A 21,227-nucleotide genomic window follows, 5' to 3' on the forward strand; every position below is an offset into this window, starting at 1 on the left:
CCAGGTCCTCTTTAACCTCTTCTGTGAGCGTTTTAAACTGAAGCTGATTAAGAAAAGTATCTCTATAAGTGGGCGTGGGGGAGCATTCTGACCTGTACAGTGATTGATAGAATACCTTAAATGTATTATTAATATCTTGAGGATCGTTTGATATTTCGCCTGATTGAACAGTTATGCCATTTATGGCTCTTTCAGATTGTATTTTTTTAATTCTCCAAGCTAACAGTTTGCCGGCCTTTTCCCCCTGGTCATAAAAGGCTTGATTCAACCAGAGTAAGCTTTTTGCTGCTTTATCAGATGTAAATTTATTGTATTCCGTTCTTAAAATTAGTAACCGTTTTTGTTTTTCAGGATCATCTTTATTATTTATATCTATTTCCAAAGATTTTATTTGCTTCTCTAATTCATTAAGATCTGCTTTTTGTTTCTTGTTTTTAGTACTAGTAAAACTAATTATTTGCCCTCTAATATACGCCTTGAAGGCTTCCCATCTTATGCATGTGTTTGTTTGGTTAGTGTTAGTCTGAAAGTAGACGTCAATCTTATCTTCTAGATATTTAACAAATTCAGGATTTTTAAGCCACCTCATTTGTAGACGCCAGTTAGGGGGAGAGTGTTGAAGTTTCTCCAATTGAACAGACATAGAAATGGGGGAGTGATCACTAATGACTATACAGTCATACCAACAATTCTTAATTTTGGATACCAGTTCTTGTGATACTAAAAAATAATCAATGCGAGACCTGGACTTATGTATTCCTGAATAGCATGAGTATTCCAAATTATCTGGGTTAAGTTTTCTCCAGATTTCAGATAGGTTTAAGTCCGTGATATATTGTAAAATTGTTTTTCTAGATTGTTTTTTGTGGGGATCACTTTTTGTAGAGCAGTCTACCGACGGGTTCAAAGTGCAATTGAAATCCCCACCAACAATGTTCAGGCCATACAATGAAGACAAGGTTAAGAAGAAATTATCAAAAAATTTAGGGTTGTCCTCATTAGGACCATATATGCTGACCAAATTCAATGCGAGAGACATGATCCTACCCTGGGCGATTACAAACCTCCCTTGGGGGTCCTGGATTGTATTAGTAAGTTGAAAAAGAATTGTTTTGTGGATAAGAATTAGTACCCCCCTAGCGCAATTGTTATATGTGGCATGTACAACTTGACCAGGCCACCTACGTTGTACTTGTTTAATTTCAGTAACTGTTATATGAATTTCCTGAAGAAAAATGATTTTAGAATGTAGGTTTTTAAGTCTGTTCATTACCTGTTTCAGTTTAGTTAGCTTATTGAGTCCCCTGACATTCCAGCTTGTAAACCTTAAGTCACACAGTTTTGAGCTTTCCATGTTGTTACAACTAGTGCAGTGAGATACATGACCATGTTGAGTGTGACAGAAAATAAAATAGAATAAATGAAAATAATTACAACTGAACTAGACATATAAAAACACGTAACCTTTGAAATCCCGCCCCCCCTCCCCTTACTTAAACTAAACGATGTGAGGACAAGAACCATTCCACACTAATGAGGAGTGGTTTAACTGTAGGCACTTCCCTTAGACAGCCCACATACTCCCCCCCCCCCCCCCAGCTCTGCATCCCGAACATTCAAACACTTACTGTCCTAGAATGATAAATATGAAGCATAATATTATAAACGCTTCTTGGTTTGACTGCCTCAGCAGCCTGAGTCAAATAAACGAGCACATCAGCCTATAGTAGGTGCATAAAATAAAGTGTCCACCAAATATGGTAGTAGTAGCTCTGCAAATAATTAAAATAAATTAGAATATTACAAAATGTATATAAAAATAACTTAACGGAACCTGTAATAAGCTACAGTGCACCTATATTGTTCATATCAGACCTTTTGTAGTTATCTATACTCCACGGTGTTTAGAAGTTTAGGAGTTTGGGGAAAACTTCTCAGCTTCTTCTGGTGTGGAGAAATGGATGATCTTTCCATAATGTAGAGCCCTCATCTTGCAAGGCCGTAGGGTGAATCCCAGAAACGTTCCAGCTTCAATGAACATTTTCCTCGCTGCATTAAATGGGCTCCGTGCTTTCATGGTTTCCGCTGATACATCTTGAGCAAAGAAGATTTTGTGACCATCGTGAGTGAGCGAGCGTTGTTTGGATGTGTTGAGGACAAACTCACGGTCTTGAAATCGTAGGAAACTAATGATTACAGCTCTATTCTGATCCGGTCTTGGTCTTGCCAGCGTGCGGTGCGCTCTCTCCAAGGTGAGCGATTTGGCGCCGTCAAGTCCCAACCAGACCGGCAGCATGTGCTGGATGTAATCGATCATGGGCTGGGTCTTTTCAGCGTTTTCGGGGAGCCCTACCAGCCTTAAGTTCTTCCTCCGGGCACGATTTTCCAGATCTTCCGTCTTGGACTCCAAATAGGCGATGCGTTTAACGGCGTCAGTCATCTCCTTTTTCACACTCTGCAGGCCGTCTTCGGTGTCTCCTATGCGCCCTTCGGCCTCCACGAGCCGCTTAGCATTGGTGGTGATATCTTGTTGGAGGTCCGCAAAACTCTTTTGCACAGCATCGACAGAGCTATTCATCACAGCTATGCGTCTCTCCACGTTATCGAGTTTTGCCCCGAAGCCATCAAGGGTGCTTATCTTGCTGTTAATCGCGGTGACAGTGGTGCGAAGTGACTGTAGCTCTTTTAGCACCTCAGCTAGGTCACTCTGTGGGCTGCTCGGCTCGTCTGCAACATCGGTTACCGGAGTAGCTTTGGTTTTCTGAGAGCCACGGGATCTGGAGCTGCTCTTGCAGTCGTTAAGCGTCGTTTGTTTAGACATCTTTTAGAAGTAATTAGAAGCGTTAATAACTAGGACTTTGTAAACTTTTAGCAGAGCTGTGAGGAGACCCCACTCTAAGCTGCCATCTTGGTCCGCGGCTCCACCAACCGAAAAGTGCTAGTTAACGATTTTGCTCTCTATTTTGAAGGTGACGGCTGGAAGTGTATTTTCAGTGATATTATGTGGGGCTTGATGGTTGTGTATGTAAATGTTCAGCCACTGTACATCAGAGCAGCAAGTTAGACGTGAGATAGGAGAGAAGCCCCCGATACATCGAAAACATGGAGGACGACCTGGTGTCTGAGGACGATTTCTGTAAGTAACGATGCCAAAGAGAGCTCGTGCGTGCAAATGAGTGTTTGTGTGTCTGTATGTGTGTGTGCGTGCGTATGTGAGGGGTGGGGGCGCACTGCAGTAAGATGTCCCTGTTGACCACTTTGGGAAAAACGGCATACAAAAGCCATGTATGTGGCCTGTATTCCACTATTGTTTCCCACTATTGTATGCCTTGTGTTGTGAATAAAATGCTAGATACCAATTCTGAACAACAATATTCAAGTTCTGTTAATCGAACAATTACCAAACACGGTTCCTTCGCGAAGGAAGTTTAAGTTTCCTCAGTGCACGACAAGCTGACTACTACACCAACGTGAGGAGCTGCATCAACAACCAGCAAACATCTTTTATGCACAATATATTTGTGCTTGACTTTTGGGGAAATTGCCCAATGAAATAGTAGTGAAGGGTAATAATTGTTGTGTAATAGTGCTTAAAAGTGTTACCATAGAATGGTGTGCCTTTAGGCACTCAATCAATTTGGTTATCAAAATAAAATGTAAAAAATTAATATTTAAAATATTAACATTAGATCATAACTTTGGTTGGTTAAAGTTCTCGCGGGTCACCACCCTTCAAAGAAGGGAAAAGATAGCCAATTTATTGATTAAGATCAGTCTCATTTAGATCTAGTCCAATTAGAAATCTCAATATTTACTATTTAAGATTATATAATGAACAGTGAAGGTTATGGAGTTCTTAACAGTGTAACGGTTGGCAAAATTCACTTATGCAACATTAATGACAGAACATTTGTGAAAGAAAACATTTATTATGAACATAATAAAGTATAAAAAACACAAATTACTAAACAAACTTACTGACTAACAAGGATCATTTACCTCCTGTTCCATGGCTTCTGTGCTCTGACAGGCAAGGTTGATTTGCCTGTGGAAATTTAGAATCATACATCTTAACAATGGACCCTTTGATGCTGTGTGTGCATCACACCTGTCATTAAGTAGAGAATCTATTTCTTTATTACACTCATTGAAGTTCAACTTGTTGATGAATTCAGGATAGCCAGGGGTCAGGCTCGGGGCTAGGGAAGAAACAAATTGTTCTACACAGGGGTTCTCCATTGCTGGATCTGAAATCTAAGGATTAGATTTAAGTTTATAAATCAAAAACAGTGTGGCTGGCTTTAGTGTTGCGATGGCAGACACCTTGTAGTGTGGATTTGATCATACACTAGCCTAACCAAAACCATGGTGAGTAAAACAGTTCACCAAACTTTTAATCACACTAATTGATATGCAGGTCAGTAACAGTTAGGGGTTGTATAAATTCACAGGGCTTAATTCAAAAGCATTTAATCGTTACAGGCAATTTTGCAGCTTAACCAGTTGACCACAGGGGCGGCTGTGGCTGAGGGGTAGAGTGGTCGTCCTCCAACCTGAAAGTCGGCGATTCGATCCCCAGTCTGACCCATCTGCATGCCGAAGTGTCCTTAGGCAAGATGCTGAACCCTGAATGGCCCCCCATAGAATAACAAAGTGCTGCAAATAGATGCACTGTATGAATGAATGTGTGTGTGAATGGGTCAATATAGAACTGTACTGTAAAGAGCTTTGAGTGGTCATCAAGACTAGAAAAGAGCTATATAAATACAAAATCATTTACCATTTAACATTGAATGTGATATTCAAATGTTAAAAGAAATTATTAAAATTTCATCAAGGAACATTCAACTAGAATTATTAGCAACTATAGCATATTTTAGGGTAACACTATGGGGACTTAAAATGGTAGTTCTTAATAATTAATTATGAATAAACATTTAATTTATGAGTAAATTAAATTCCACCAAAATGCACTTGTTTGTAAATACGGTTGAATGTCTACTCCGGTGGCAGACTAGTGGAATTGAATTCAAACCTTTGGCTTGACTGAAAATTCCAAATTCACTTATTTCTGGCATTGGCCAAAAATGAAAAACACATTAACATTGCATAGTCATGAATTTTTGCCAACTGTACTCTGCCTCACAGGGGTTGTACCATTTATGTTGTGCAATTGTGCTTAAAAGTGTTACCGGACTTCCGGCGTTGACACTGGCGCGCACGGCCGCATAAACAACACCTCCCGGCCGGTCGGAGTTTATTCCCCAATTTTACTTCGAATAACTTTTGAAATTGGTGCTCAATAATGATGGAAGGGGAAAAACACAAGAAGAGCAAGGGAAAGCCATACGGAAAAGTGGATAAAGCTTGTAAAACAGCGACCGAAGGGGCCGCCACGGACGAACACCGAGAGTGTCATGGCGGACGCAGCCTAAACACCGAGCTAACACTAGCTGCGGAGGACATGGAAGGTAACACCGCCGCCACACGTGAAGACTTAAGAAATATGGTCACGGAGATGAAGTCCGAATTGGGCAACTTCCGAAACGGAATCAGAGAAGATTTGAAAAATGAGCTAACTGACATACGAGAGGAAATTCAACAGAAGCTGGGCGAAGTGGTAGCCGACCTCAAAGCCACAACTGACAGAGTGGGTGAAGCAGAGACGCGCGTAGCCGACCTGGAAGAATGTCACGCTGACTTCATGGAGGTGCTGAGCAGGTCACTACAAACTCAGGAACGTTTACAGGTGAAGCTTACGGATTTGGAAGCTCGCTCGAGGCGTAACAATGTTCGCATTTATGGCATCCCAGAGGGGACCGAGGGAAACAACATCCAGCAGTTTATTGTTAATTTCATTAAAAAAGAGTTGGAGCCCCTCGCCGAAACTGAACTTGGTATACAGCGATGCCACAGAGCGCTCGGCCCCAAGCCACCCAATGATGCGCAGCCCAGGTCGGTGATTGCATACTTCCAGGAGTTTAAAACTAAAGAACTGGTGTTACACTCTGCATGGAAGAAGAAGGAGATCTACCACAGCGACAGGCGGATCTACTTCGACCACGATTACCCTGCTGAAACTTTGGCAAAGAGGAAGGAGTATGCGCAAATAAGGAGAATTCTTCGGGAAAAAGGAATACGATTCCAAACACCACCGCCAGCCAAGCTACGAGTCTTTTTCGACGGTGGGCCGATAACTTACGGGAGCGCGGCAGATGCGGCACGGGACTTAAAGACCAGGGGAATCTCCGTCGAATTGGAGAAGCCTGCTGATGAGTTTGAGATCCCGGAGAAGATGAGGAGGACCTGGCAGCGAGCAGGGACTACACCCAACCGACAGACCCGCCATGAGCGGATTAAGGAGAAGCTGCGAGGTTTTCAGCGCCCAAAATAGAGAGACGGGGACGGGGGGTAACGGACTGGCACACGTCTGCTCATATTAAACGGCAAAGAATCGGGTAAGCAAGATTACTGCCCAGTTATGGACATTTATTAATGTCTTTTGTTGTAAGGGATGGAACTGTATGCCCTTGATGTGCCTGCGTGGGGGCTGTCTGTTGCTTCCCCTTCAACCTCATCCATCCTACTAAGAGGAATTTATTTTTCCTATAAACAATATAAGATCATTTTATTATTTTTCATTTGAATTACATTGGCTCGCCCTTAGCTTATAGAGTGAATATAGTTGACCGAATATGGGTAAGGGATCTGCTAACACACAAAGTGCACAAAATACACTCATTAAGTAGGGGTATTATAGTTTGCACTGAAGGGGGGCCCTGGGGGTTAACTAGACTACTCCCCCCACCAAAAGAAGTGGTTTTCTACTTCCAAATGGAGGTCTACCTGAGTTTTGTGATATGTTTGTTTGTTTTGTCTTGTATTCACGAGTTGAGTTCATTCTATGGTTCAAGAATAGTTCAAGTTTGGTCACTAATGGTACATAACTCTTATGTTAACAGTGGATTAAATGCAATGTCAGGAACAGGGGCGTCGTTAGCCCTGGGCGTCCGGGGCTTTAGCCCCGGATGTTTTATGAATAGCCCCGGATCAATTTCGCATCAATTTTTTTTTTTTTTTTTTTTTTTAATTATAGCCCCGCGATAACATTCGCTGATTATAAAGCAAACGTTTTTCCAAAGCAGTCATGTATGTTTTAGAAAATTTAGATGAATTGCTCCAGTTTCTCCCCTGGCCATAGAACGGGCAGCATATCCACATTGCGTTGGCATAGATAGCAACCATCTCTAAGTGAGGAAAGCTGTGAAAGTTGTATGCTAATTTGCGGTGAAATACCATACTGTATCTGATGATGCTATAACAAACCAAGCCAGGTAAGGCAAGATAAGCTAGGACTGATGCTCTCTTTTTTAGCAACTGATTAAGTAAAAGACAAAAAAGCAGAGAGACATGACAACCACCGTTATGTGGTTTAGTTAGCCTACATGAAAAGCTAGCCTAGATTTTATGCAACAAAAAAAGGAAAACAGACACAAAACAAAGACAAGCAGGAATTCATTGAGTGTGAGGGTGATGAAAGGCGGTGTGTGTGTGTGTGTGTGTGTTTGTTTGTGTGTTTGTGAAAAGGGCTTTTAGGTCCCGCTAGCTTCAATGCTAACTTACAATGCATTCTCAATGTACAATGCTGCCGCGATTAGCATCGCCGAATTTAAGCTACAATTAAACATTCAGAAAATTAACAAACATACTTGCTATGCCACAAAAGTGATTTAACTCCTTTAAACATAAATACTCAGGGACTGAGACTCTCTCAGGACAACAAAGATGAGAATTAACTGACATGCTGTGCTCTCTTGCTCAAACTAAACTAAGGTAACACAGGAGGGTCAAAAAACACAAATCACACATGCAATGCAGTTTTTAACCACCAAGCGTCTACAGCAAAAACTAATTGTGGTGCAGAACAGTAGTTCAAAATCATTTACTAGTATTTGGAAATTTTCACTTTAAAATAAAATAAGATTGAAATTAACTGGTGTGGGTAAATGTAAAAAGCATTGGACTATACTTTTAAGCAAAGCCAAAATTGTAATAAATGAATAGATAAACGACCCTCTATCTAAGTGTGTATTAAAGTATATTTGTCAATTCCACATGGAGTTTCAGGAAAGTGTCAGTTAATGTTGAAATGTATTATGATAAAATAATTTCAAGCAGTTTAATAACAGTTAACTTTCATTCACAGTTAGTGTCGTCATGAGCAAGAGGAAAGGTGGAAGTGACATTCGTCACTTTTTTGGGCAGCCCCAGAAAATAAGAAAAGTAAGTTGAGAGCAGTGAGAAAATGTGTAATAGGCTTATGTTAGAAATATACAGAAGTGCAAGAGATGAGTTTATTTAGAGTGATATAATAATCATTGCTGTTTAGTTCAGAAATGCCATTTTGACGAGACAAATCACTTTGATAAGATATCTTTATTGTTCACTCTGGTATGTTCAGAGTAAAGAGAGAGAGGGAGAAGGAGAGCTCGATGATGATGAAAGGGCAGGACGAGCAAGTGAGGTGGAGGTGAGTGAGAAAAAGAGAATTTGATTGTAAAGTCTGAACAATGACACAACAACACTATAGTAAGTAGTGTATCTTGTGTATATTTCAGATAATACAATCAAGCAGGGAGAGTGAGTTTGAGGCAGAAACAGAAACACACACAGAGAAAGGACAGGCAGTTGAAGACGACAGAGAGGGAAAAGACAGGCCAAGACTTGCCCAAATCAGGAAAAGACAGGAATGACAGATTTAGGAAACACAGAAACAGGTCCTAAACAAGTTAAAGATATCCAGTTCCCCTTTAGACAGTTTGGACTTCAAAAGAGGTGCTTCCAGAAGGGCTGGTACGACGCTTTTAACTGGCTAGAATATTCAGTAAGCCAAAATTCAGCGTTCTGCTTTTGTTGTAGATTGTTCAGCAATCAGCTAGGTAGGCAGAACAAAGATGGTCTGGCCTGCACAGGCTACACAAACTGGAAGAGGGCTCTAGATTCCTTTAGGGACCATGAAAAAACTTCACTGCACAAGGCCTCAATGGTGGCATGGACAAGCTTTAAAGCCACCAAGGTCCATGGGGACATAACTGAGCAGCTACAAACTGCAAGTGTAGTGGAGATAACTGAAAGAAGGCAGTATCTCCAACGCATTTTGTCAGTAACTACCTTTCTGGCCAAACAGGGCCTTGCTTTTCGTGGCCAAAACGAAAAGGAGGACAGCCCCAACCGAGGGAACTTCCTTGAATGCATGAACATGCTGAAGAAATTCGACCCTTTCCTGCAGAGATACGAAACTCCAGCCAATACAACATACCTCTCACCTTCTTCCCAAATTGAATTGATAAAATGCTGCTCTACCGAGGTCACAGCCCAGATAATTCAAGAAGTGCAAGAATCAACCATGTATGCAGTAATGGCAGACGAGGCTAAGGATGGGCACACAGAACAACTCTCTGTGTGTGTGCGTTATGTTGCACCAGAGGGTAACATCAAGGAGCGATTTCTGAGCTTGAACAAACTGGATGGCTATGGTGCCGAAGCAATTACAAACGCGGTGGAGCAGGTTCTCGTGTCAAACAATATTGCTAACCTGAAAGTTGTGGCACAAACTTATGACGGTGCGGCGGTTATGAGTGGATCAATTCGAGGGGTTCAAGCCCGTTTCAGGGAAAAACACCCAGAGGCTGTCTATGTGCATTGTTATGCACATGAACTGAACCTTGTCCTTTGCCACACCTGCAAGGCGATTCCTGAAGCAAGAGATTTTTTTGATCTGCTGGAGAACCTCTACGCATTTTTTAGTGTGTCTATAATCAACCACGATCAGTTTGCTGCTGTTCAGAGAGAGCTCAACATCGTGCAGGAAGAGCTTGTGCAAATATCAACAACCCGATGGTCATGCCAGTTGAACTCAGTCAAGGCCCTGCTGAAGAATTTTCCTGCAGTAGTAAAAACGCTTCAGATAATCAACACGCCAACAGCGATAGGTCTGCATTCCAAGTTATGCAAACTGTCCCTGGTCTACATGTTGGCTATGTTCAAACAGTTGCTGGGCATCACTGAGGGGTTCCACAAGTTTCTTCAAAAAGAAACTGTCGACCTGGCGCATGCAATTCAATACAAAAGTGCTGTAAATGAGACCTTGGTCAGCCAGCGAACATCACAGGTGGCTGAAGATATCTATTCCATGGCAAAGAATATTTGCCAAGAGAACAACATCGAGGAGCCCTCTCTCGGTCCCAGAAGGAAACAGAAGAGGATGGAAGACTATGTTGTGGAGGTGTCATGTGGGTCCAGCTCAGACCTGCTTGAAGAATCATCAGAGCATCTCAAGCAAAGGCTCTTCTACCCCTGCATTGATCGAATGACCAGTGAGCTGGAGAATCGTTTTTCCAGTGTTGGGAGCGATGTCATGATTGGCATCCAAGCATGTCACCCTGCCTCCAACACCTTTCTGTGCATGCAGTCCCTCGACAAACTAGCCTCGCATTACAACATCCAGCTAGCCTCAGAAGAGGTCTTGGTGGCGAAAAGCTTTTTAAGCAGGAAGGGGCCAGAAGCCATCCCGGACATTCTGAGTGTGTTTAAGCTTCTAGATCCCATGATGTTCCCATCATTGAAGGCGGTCTTGCAGGTGGCCCTTACCATCCCAGTCAGTAGCTGCAGCTGTGAGAGGTCATTCAGTGCTCTTCGCCGGCTACACACTTGGCTCCGGCGCACCATGGGCCAGGAAAGACTCAATGATCTGGCAGTGATGTCAATTGAGAGAGAGTTGGTGGGAGGCATCAATGATGACAAAGTGATCGACCGATTCGCCAAACTTAAATCAAGGCGCCACACCCTGCTGCTTCCTCACCAGAGAAAATAGAACATATTGTACTGTTGCTTTTCCAAAGCCTTAGCAAACAAGTAGGTTTCATATTTGCTAAAACAGCAAGAAACACAAAACTGTCAAAGGTCATGAGGTTGTTACTTTAAAATTATTGTACAGTGGTCAGGTGATATCTTAATGGCTTTTTGTCCAGTACCATGAGTGTTTGTTAGTTAAGTGTTCACAGTGGAGCAACTGTTGTTTTTCCGGTTTGTGATCAGCAGTATGAGATGTATAAAAAGATTGATTGCATGTAAAGTTGTGCTGCATCTAGAGGGAGCTGGTTCCTAATGTACCTATAATTCCTTAAATTGAATTTGACTGTATTACTCACCTGCTTCACATGTTTCTTGAAGGAGAGCTGTGAGTCCACAGTTATTCCTAAATATTTAAAATGTGAAGCAGGCTGGATCTTTTCTCCATTAACAATAATATCAGGCTGATTTCCATTTGTTCTATTTTAAAAGTACATGCATGCTGTTTTACTGATGTTGAGTGTCAGGCAGGACTTTGAGAGCCAATCAGTTAATTGATTCATTGTTTTTCATAGGCATATACGAGATAACACAAATATGTAGACTGCATTTAATTTTCTATTCCAATGTACCTTTTGTCTCTTGGATGTTTATTAAAGACAAACTGTTCGATAAAGCTGCCAATATATATTTTTTTTTAAACACGGTTTATCACAATAAGGGGAGAATAGTTGGCACAGCCTGTACCCTGTATATGTACACACCCACACCCAATGGTCTGCATCCAATCAGCAGGCATTTGAGGACTGACATTTTTATTTTAACTATTCTACTGCACCAGATTGATGGATTTAACTAACTGACGTGCAAAATTTTCTCCGGGGGGGCAACCCCCCCGGACCCCCCTTAGTCAATGTTCGCCCCTGGGCTAAGCCCTCGATGTCTCATGATCCTAATAACGCCCCTGGTCAGGAATATAGGGTAATTACCCTAAATGTAAATGGTCTACACAATCCAATAAAGAGGGGTAAGGTAATTGCAAAGATGAAAAAGGAAAAGCTGCATGTAATGTTCTGGCAGGAGGCTCATCTTAACTACACAGAACATGAAAAGTTAAAAAAACTAGGGTTTAAAAATACTTTTCATTCATCTTATAAGAAAGGGAAAAGGAGAGGGGTGGCGATACTGATCTCAAACAGAGTAAATTTCAAACTGGTCTCTAAATTCTGTGACGCTGAGGGTCGATATGTCTTTGTTAAAGGATATCTTGACCAGAAAGAAGTCACATTAGTCAATGTGTATATTCCTCCAGGGCAGGATAATTCTTGTATTAGGGAAATTTTTGATCTGATAGCTTCTGAGGCCTCTGGTGTTTTGATATGTGGAGGGGATTGGAACATTCAGTTACAACCTAAGCATGACTCTTCTAATACACTTAAGAGCCTTACTCCTAATGCCAGGATAACAAAAAAAATGCTGATGGAGCTGGGACTGATCGATGTATGGAGGGACTTCCACCCAAAAGAAAAACAATTTACATTTTATTCAGCAAGTAAAAGGGTATACTCAAGAATTGACTATTTTTTTACTTACAACTCAGACAGACACAGACTTAAAGATTGTAGGATAGGGGTCAGAGACATATCAGATCACTCAGCTGTTTATTTAACTATGCATCTGGATAATAAAAAGAAAAACATGCTTTGGCGACTTAATACAAGCATCTTGAATGACAGGACATGCAAGGAATATGTGCAGAAGGAACTTAAAGATTATATGGACAATAACAATAATGGAGAAGTATCGCCAAGTGTTTTGTGGGACGCTGCAAAAGCAGTGATTAGAGGAAGGCTTATAGCACTGACCTCACATAGAAAAAAGGAAAGATATAAAAAACTATCTGAATTAGAAAAGAATCTTAAAGTTTTAGAGAGGGAACACATTGAAAGTAAGGAACCCAATATTCTAGACCAAATAAGAAACGTCAGAAAAGAAATAAACAAACTATGTGAGGAAGAATTAGAGAAAAGAGCCAAATTTGCAAAGCAGAGATATTATGAGAATGGACCAAGGGCCCTGAAGCTTCTGGGATGGAGGTTAAGGAAACAACAAGCAGACAGCTCCATATATGAAATCAGGGACTCTGAAACTAAAAAAGTATGCCATAAATTAGAGGATATTGAACATATTTTTGAAAATTACTATAGAGACTTGTATAAGGAACCAAATACAACTAGCCCTCAGGAAATAAATTCATTCCTGGAGTCATTGGATCTACCCTCTATAGGTGAAGAACAGAATAAAGCCCTGATGGCAGAGATTACTATGGAGGAAATAGGGAAAGCAATCACTAGATTAAAAGCTAATAAAGCGCCGGGTACGGACGGCTTCCCAGCCGAGTGGTACAAGGCCTTTAAGGATCAAATAGTGCCTATGCTTTTTGAGTGCTTTAACTATACACTTAAAAAAGGTGAACCACCAGGTACATGGAGAGAGGCAATTATTTCGGTTATTCCTAAGGAGGGAAAGGATGGACTAGAATGTGGCGCATATAGACCGATTTCTGTACTCAATATAGACTACAAATTGTATGCGTCAATATTAGTAAAAAGGTTGGAGCATATAATAATAGAACTAGTGGATCCAGACCAAACTGGCTTTGTGCGTGAAAGACAGACACAAGATAATATTAGACGGGTGCTACACGTTATTGACCATGTGAATAAGGAGAATATTGGAGCCACATTGATTAGCTTAGATGCGGAAAAGGCGTTTGATTCGGTTCGCTGGAAATATCTGTACTTGTTGTTGAGAAGATTTGGTTTTAAGGAAGATTTTATTAACTGTATCAGAACTCTATACTGCTCACCAAATGCCAGAATAAAGATTAATGAACACCTCTCTCAGGTTGTCCACTTGGAGAGAGGCTGCCGCCAAGGCTGCCCCCTCAGCCCCGCCCTCTTTGCTTTATTTATAGAGCCCCTGGCACAGTTAATCAGGGATGATGAGGTGATAAGAGGAGTCATGATTAGAGGTTCAGAGCAGAAGATTTGTCTATATGCAGATGATGTTTTGCTCTTTATTACGACACCAGAGGTCAGCATTCCCAGACTGATGTCCTCGCTAAAAGATTTTGGAACTTACTCTGGATATAAATTAAGCGTGCAAAAAACGCAAACTCTAAGTTATAACTACACCCCTCAGAAAGACATGCTAAATAGATTTGGTTTCAAATGGAACTCCCCAGACATTAAGTATCTGGGAATTCAAATACCTAAAGACATTTCCAAAATATATGATCGCAATTATGGCCCCATAAGTAAAAACATCAAGGCAGATATCGACAGGTGGTCCCAACTGCCCTTAGAAATGCATAATAGAATAGAAACGATAAAAATGAATGTACTCCCCCGACTCTTGTACCTCTTTCAATCCTTGCCGGCTGTAGTACCACTGCAACAGTTTAATGAATGGGATAAGTGGATATCAAGATTCATATGGGGTGGTAGAAGACCAAGAATTCAATTCAAAACACTGCAACTTACCAAAGAAAAAGGGGGTAGATCATTACCATGTTTGACAGACTACTACAAGGCGGCGCAATTAAGACCACTAGCATGCTGCTGTAACCCAGTGTATATAGCAAAATGGAAAGATTTGGAAACTTCACAGCTAGATATACCGTTACAATCCATATTGGGTTGCAGAATCTTGTACGAGCAACATGTTAAAAGTTTAAATCAATGGACAAAAGTTCCTCTTAGAATCTGGTTTAAGGAATGTGGATCACCACTATTTGAAAGACGGTCTAGACTGTTGAGATGGGTCGCTTTTGACCCGGACTTTAAGCCGGCGGGGATTGATGGGAGGTTTAGATATTGGCATAGAATTGGCATCACTTCTTACTGTTCAATTTCATCAAAGGGAGAACTGGATAGTTTTCAGAAAATGTCAGAGATGTATGGTTTAGAAAAGCTGGATTATTTTAGGTATTTACAAACCAGGTCCTATTTTAATGATGAGATTAAATCCAAGGATAAATGTGGTGTCAATTTAATTGACATATTTATTGACATGTATAAAACAATGGACAACAGGAAACTTGTTTCAAAATTATACTCAAGTATGCAATCCAATAGAAAACACTCAACAGATAAGGTTAGATTAAAATGGGAGAAAGAATCTGGACTTGTCATTTCGGAGGAGGACTGGTCAAATATGTGCTCTATGCAGTCCACTTCCACCAGCTCGGGCCTTTGGAGGGATTTCTGTTGGCGTAATCTGTTTAGATACTTCATAACCCCCAAATTAAAACATGCACAAACAGGTGAGGCAGGAACGGGTCTATGTTGGAGGAAATGCGGAGAACAGCTGGCAGATCATTTCCACATTTTTTTTGGAGCTGCCCAGCCATTGGGCCATACTGGCAGGTGGTAATACAAGTAATAAAGACTGTTTTTGGAGATGGATTTGACTGTTCCTTTTCTACAGTCTATCTGGGCAACATCGCAGCTCACCTATTGGTGCAGGACAAATATTTGGTAAAGATACTGTTAGCAGCCAGCAAGAAAGCTGTAACACGAAAATGGCTACAGACCGAACCTCCAACAGAGACCGACTGGACAGATATTGTAACTGATATTCAACATATGGAGAGAATGACTTTTTCGCTGAATCTACGGTTTGATACATTTTTGTGGTATTGGGAAAAATGGATTGTGTTTGTGACCTCACAGGATCATCACTGATCTTCTACTGTGTAAAATGACATTTACTTCCATCAGTGTACCAACAGTTTATAATGTATAAGTGACCAACTTTCTGTTCCCTGTATGTATGTATGTATGTTTCAATGTATCTTTGCTTCTTTAAAAATAAAGTATAAAAAAAAAAAAAGTGTTACCATAGAGTGGTGTGCCTTTAGGCACTCAACAAATTTGGTAACACTTTTAAGCACTATTGCACAACATAATAACAAATATTATTAATCATAAAATTATGATTATAATTATGATCATTGTTGTTATCATTATTGTTATATAATAATAATAATAATATATAAAACATACATACATACATAAACACATGCATAAAAACATAATCAGGAAAATAGACAGAACTCAGCAAGAGTTTGTTGAAAAGTTTGTTGAAAAATCTACAATTGTACTTGCTTAAACCAAATTCTTGCTCCTCAGGAGGACCCATCAAGGTTTTCTCTTAGAAAAAAAACAGCACAAAAGAGATGAAATAAAAATTATATGAACGTGAGACAGATTCCTTCAATAAACAGCTGTTGTGTGTCCCCTCTGAAGACTGATGGTAGGAGGAGTACTACAGCTTTGACAATCTTGCCTGAAAGAAGCAAAGACTTTGCAAAAGACAACGGTGATATTCTCAATAAAAATAGCCATGGAACAATAATGTAAATTCATTTATATATATATATATATATAATTTTGTTTTGATAATGATTACTTACCCTTTCTTGTTAACTGATGCAGCTGTGCAGACTGCAGGTCAAACAGCAGTGCAGAGCTTCAAGCTCCTCCATGATCTGCAGTAGTAGTGATAAATTCTCGAATAGTTCATTACACAGTTAGAGCAAATCTGGCAAGAAATCACACTGATAATTATTATAACAATATAATTGTAAAATATAACACTATAATTGATCTTATTATAGTACAATATGCATTTGCTGTTCTCTGACAATAAAAACAACATAAAATAAGGTACTCACAATTAACTGAGAATCCACCACAGATAAATAATTTCATCACATTGTTTGACTGAATTTAACGTGACTATAGATGCAGACCTTAGGGCTGGAAACAGACAAAATGGCAACGTTAAATTCTTCCTCTCTCCAAAAAAGTGATTTAACATGAAAAGGTTCTTCCAAGGACCAAAAGTGGACTTACATGTGTTTTGAAGAACTCTTCTCTTGAATTCAGCTCCACAAAGAACCATAAACAGCAAAACAAGGTTCTTTAGAGAGAAAAGGTCCCCCAGAGCACTCAAAAGTTCTCCAGAGCACACAATTATTGATAGATTGTATAATATTGTATTGACTTAACCTTATGTAGAGTGCCTTGAGATTATATACATTATGATTATCATGCAATGATTTGCAAAGCTGTACAATACTTTCTATATTTATCTTCAAGGTGCAATGTACTAATGTTTAGCGCTTCATTTCACTACAACCCATAATATACAGGTGTAATGTTCAAGTCTTACATAGCAAAATCAGGTTACAATGAAGTATCATTTCTTTGAGGTTTCTCCTGCATGTACAAAACCTGGGGCCTGTACTACAAAGCAAGTGTAACGTACCCAGGATATCTTTCCAAGATCCTTCTGGACTTAACCTAACAATCACAATCAGGCTAAGCGGTCACACGAAGCTGTTTATCATCTCGATAAGTCAACCCAGGTTTTCCTTATCAAGATCTGAACTCATGCACATAAAATGGGTGTTTTTTACTGTATATGACCAATCACACACATGGACAAGTGAACTGGCAGCAAAAACGCATTTTTAACAGAGAGGATCAAACTGTTGTATAATATAAATAGTAGAAAAACATCTCATTATCCAGGCTGAAGGAAACACAGTTACAGCTGCTAAATTCAGGAAGGACAGCTGATTGTGTGAATGTGTATATTACGTAGAGCCCCCGCTGACCTTTGAGGTACGAATCTGGGATTCATCCATATGTTCGTACCTAGATTTGTTCGTACTCGAATAAATTTAGAACTTCCTCAGACCATGCGTACGCACAGATGAAGGCCTGGCTGTCCTAGAAAATGTAAACACACACCCTTTTAACTAAATTCATAGCATAGTAAAACTCCATTTATAAAAAAAAAATGGTAGATAGATAGCAATAATTTAAATTATTCATGCATTGACCAAATCTATTACAAACCTATGAAATTGACGCCTTTTCACACTCATCACCTCTATAAAAACCTGCTGAATTCATATTAATGTTTATGGATAAACGTGGCGTCGCTTTTTATGCAACAATTAAGTTAAAACACTGCGTTAAGTCGTAATCTGCGGGAGGAACTCTTCTGTCTGCATGAGCGTGTGTGTGTGTGTTCGTCTCTGTCCCTATTTGGTTATTAATCCATGATGTCGATTAATGTCTTCGGATCGTTCAGTCACTACAACCCGGATGTCCTGACTGTGCGCATCACGTTACGTCTCGTGTTGTGTAGCATGTTTAAACATGTGCCTCATAAACCCTAGAGGGAATCAAGCAAACACAAAGTAAACATCAGTCCTGTTCATGTCCTAATTACTTGTGATCAGTGATTGTGTTTATTGTTAAAGTGTAAAGTGAGCAGAGGGAGTGAGGAAGAAATAGACGGAGTCAGACAGAGACACAGGACGACCAGACCTTTAATGTGTGTCTGTATGATCCTGAAGCAGCGGTGTTATAATTGTAGCCGAGCGTTTCTCTCGCTTATACTGTAAGACATCAGCCGAAAGAGGACAAGAGAAGTGCTTATTGAATCGGGACAACACACCCGTTTATTTTCCTTCCCTCGTGAGCTCTCTTTTGATAGATCAGAACACACTTCCGTTAGAACCCATTCATAACAAGAGTCCCAACCTACACCCTGCTTATAACAGGAAATACCCACCAACCTTCCAAAATAAAACCACTAAATAAAATAGCTTTTATCTTGATGTCCGTCGCCGCTGGGGTCCGAGGGAGTGGTACCAGCTCCGATTCAACGGCTGACAATAACTCCCCCAAATGCATGACTTCTCTTTGCGAATAACTGGACGTGATTATGAGTATGAATGTGTCTCCAGCCCCGGTCCCCAGAGCCTGCACGGCCGCCTCAAACTGTCGAGCCCAGCAGGGGAAACTTTATTTTCCTCACCAGTGAATGGTAGCGGGAGCTCAATCCTGACGTTGCTTGCTAAGGACAAAAGTATTTAACTATGTCTAGTTATCTCACCGCTAACACACAGTACATAAATATCAGTAAATCCCACAAGTAAAGACACATAGAATGCTGCAGACAGTCTGTTGTTATGTTCGGCTCGAACAGTTGACAAGGGTTTATCGTTCCCACTGATGGGAATCTATATCTTTCATTAAGATACTCATCAGTGTAGGTAAAACGATTTGTGGGTTTTGGAAGACCCTTGTCCTCCTCAGAGACTCTTACAATCCACACCAGCTCCAGGGGATCCACTAAGAACGGTGATGTCATGTTTCAAAGCGATTGATCAGGATGAATTGATTAGTCAGTGGGCGGAGCTTTTATACTGTTTGACCCCTTATCTTCAACTTAACCTGCTCTGGACCAGGTTAGCCGTTCAGCATAAGTTACCATGGTTATTTAATATGGTGAATGAGCTTTGTAGGACTTGAGACCCCGATATTAACCTGAAGTTACCCTGTTAAGTGCAAATCCAGCTTCGTAGGCCAGGGCCCTGGTATGCACATGGAACAAAACTTACAAATAAACCAATTGGAGCCAGGTCCTAAACCCACCAGGAAGTCAGACATTTCAAAATTAGTCTTAAATGTAGCTGCAACTGTAACTTTTCATTTGAGTCAACGTTTAGAGGTGTCCCGGCGGTCTCCGCCTCGACGATCGGCATGTTTATGCGGCCACTTAAGGCTAAAGTATGCCTCTCCGAGTCCGTTACGCGCGGACGGATCAGACATACTCTTTTTCATTTATGGTTCTACGAGCTGTTTGTGCTGAAAACAATTCACCGCCAGAACAGTAGTTGGCGCAACGAGCCCACCAGGAGTTGACCAAGATGAGACAAAATAAGATTTGTCTTATTTTCTTGGTGCTGTCACCTAATCCCTTCTTACGCCGGGTTCACACCGGACGCGGAAGCGACGCCGCAGCGTGGCGTAAGCGCAGCGCCAAGCCTCTGGCTCCCATCCACTCCCATGTTAAACCTTTGTGCCGGTCACACCGGACGCTGAAGCGCTGCGCCACGCCGCGGCTGCCTAGCGCCGTGAAGCGATCGTTTCGGCGTCGAGTCTATTTTTTCCGCTTGACGCGAGCGTATCGTGACAGGAAACAGACTGAAAAATGATTTTAAACGATATAGATGACATATTTTATATGATATAAATTATCAAATATGCATCCCATACTTTGAATTCCCCTTCTGTTGTCCTGGAGTTTCAATTTTACCACTTTTACCATTATTAAATGTCCCCCTCTGCCCATCCACTACAGCCACACAAGCAGTCATAAAGATAAAAAAGAGAGGGGGGGGCTACGTATTCTCCACATAGGCTTGAGTGAAGAATACGTCATTTACCCTCGACACCCGACATTTACCGGAGCAAACAGCGGAGAAGTTCTTCAACATGGATGACATTAAATTAATAATTGAAGTGGAGAAGTCACTTGAGTTGTATGATTCTCAGCATATGTTGTATAAAGACAACACCAAAAAAGACACATGTTGGGAAGCTGTTGCAGTAAATGTTGGAGCAACAAGTAAGTATATGCTTGAAAAAAATTATTAAATGCCGTTTATACTGCCGGCTGATAGCAGCAGAAGTATGTGATATTATTAGTAATGCGCGGCGCTTCAGCGTCGCTTCTGCGTCCGGTGTGAACCCGGCGTTATGCAGAATTTTTGGTGTATACAGAGGGCAGTATACTGCATGTACAGCAGCTACTGTGTATAACCTGTCTCTTTGACCAGTCAGGGAAGAAAGCTCTTCATCTGGTTGCTGAACATGGACAATTTGAAGTGGTTGAGTATCTGATGGAACACACACACACACACACACACACACACACACACACACAAACAATGTCAAATCAGTAGTTGTGCTCAAATCAAAAGCAGACACATTTTATTTATTTCAGTGTTTAATCATTAGGCTGCCATGCCCCCACCTTGGACAAACATTGCACGGTGTTTAAATAATAAACAAATATCATAAACCAGGATGTACTTCTAGAAACTAACTCAATTTTTTTTTTTTTTTTCCACTACTGCTTGGCTAGGGTAAAACAGATATGATAATATCCATCACATGACCAAACTGAAATTGCGACTATGCCAGTCAAGATGGGATATTTCGGTTCCATACAAATTGACCTGTAGTGCAGTGATCGTTATAAGATCATGACTACACAATGTCATAGTATCACAATACAGTAATACAGAAAAATCTCAATTATGATTTTTTTATTTCACAACACGTAAGGCTTGTATTTCCACATTATGCTATACTTCAGACTTTCACTCTGATATATTTCAGAGGTTAAACTTTTGATCAGCTGATGAACAGCCTACTTCAGTTAAATTGTTGTTTTCAATAAATTGCCTGCTTACAATTTTTGGTCTCTTGTTCCCATTTCTT

Source organism: Pleuronectes platessa, chromosome 1 (genome assembly GCF_947347685.1).
Source record: "Pleuronectes platessa chromosome 1, fPlePla1.1, whole genome shotgun sequence".
In the NCBI taxonomy this organism is placed as follows: Eukaryota; Metazoa; Chordata; class Actinopteri; order Pleuronectiformes; family Pleuronectidae; genus Pleuronectes; species Pleuronectes platessa.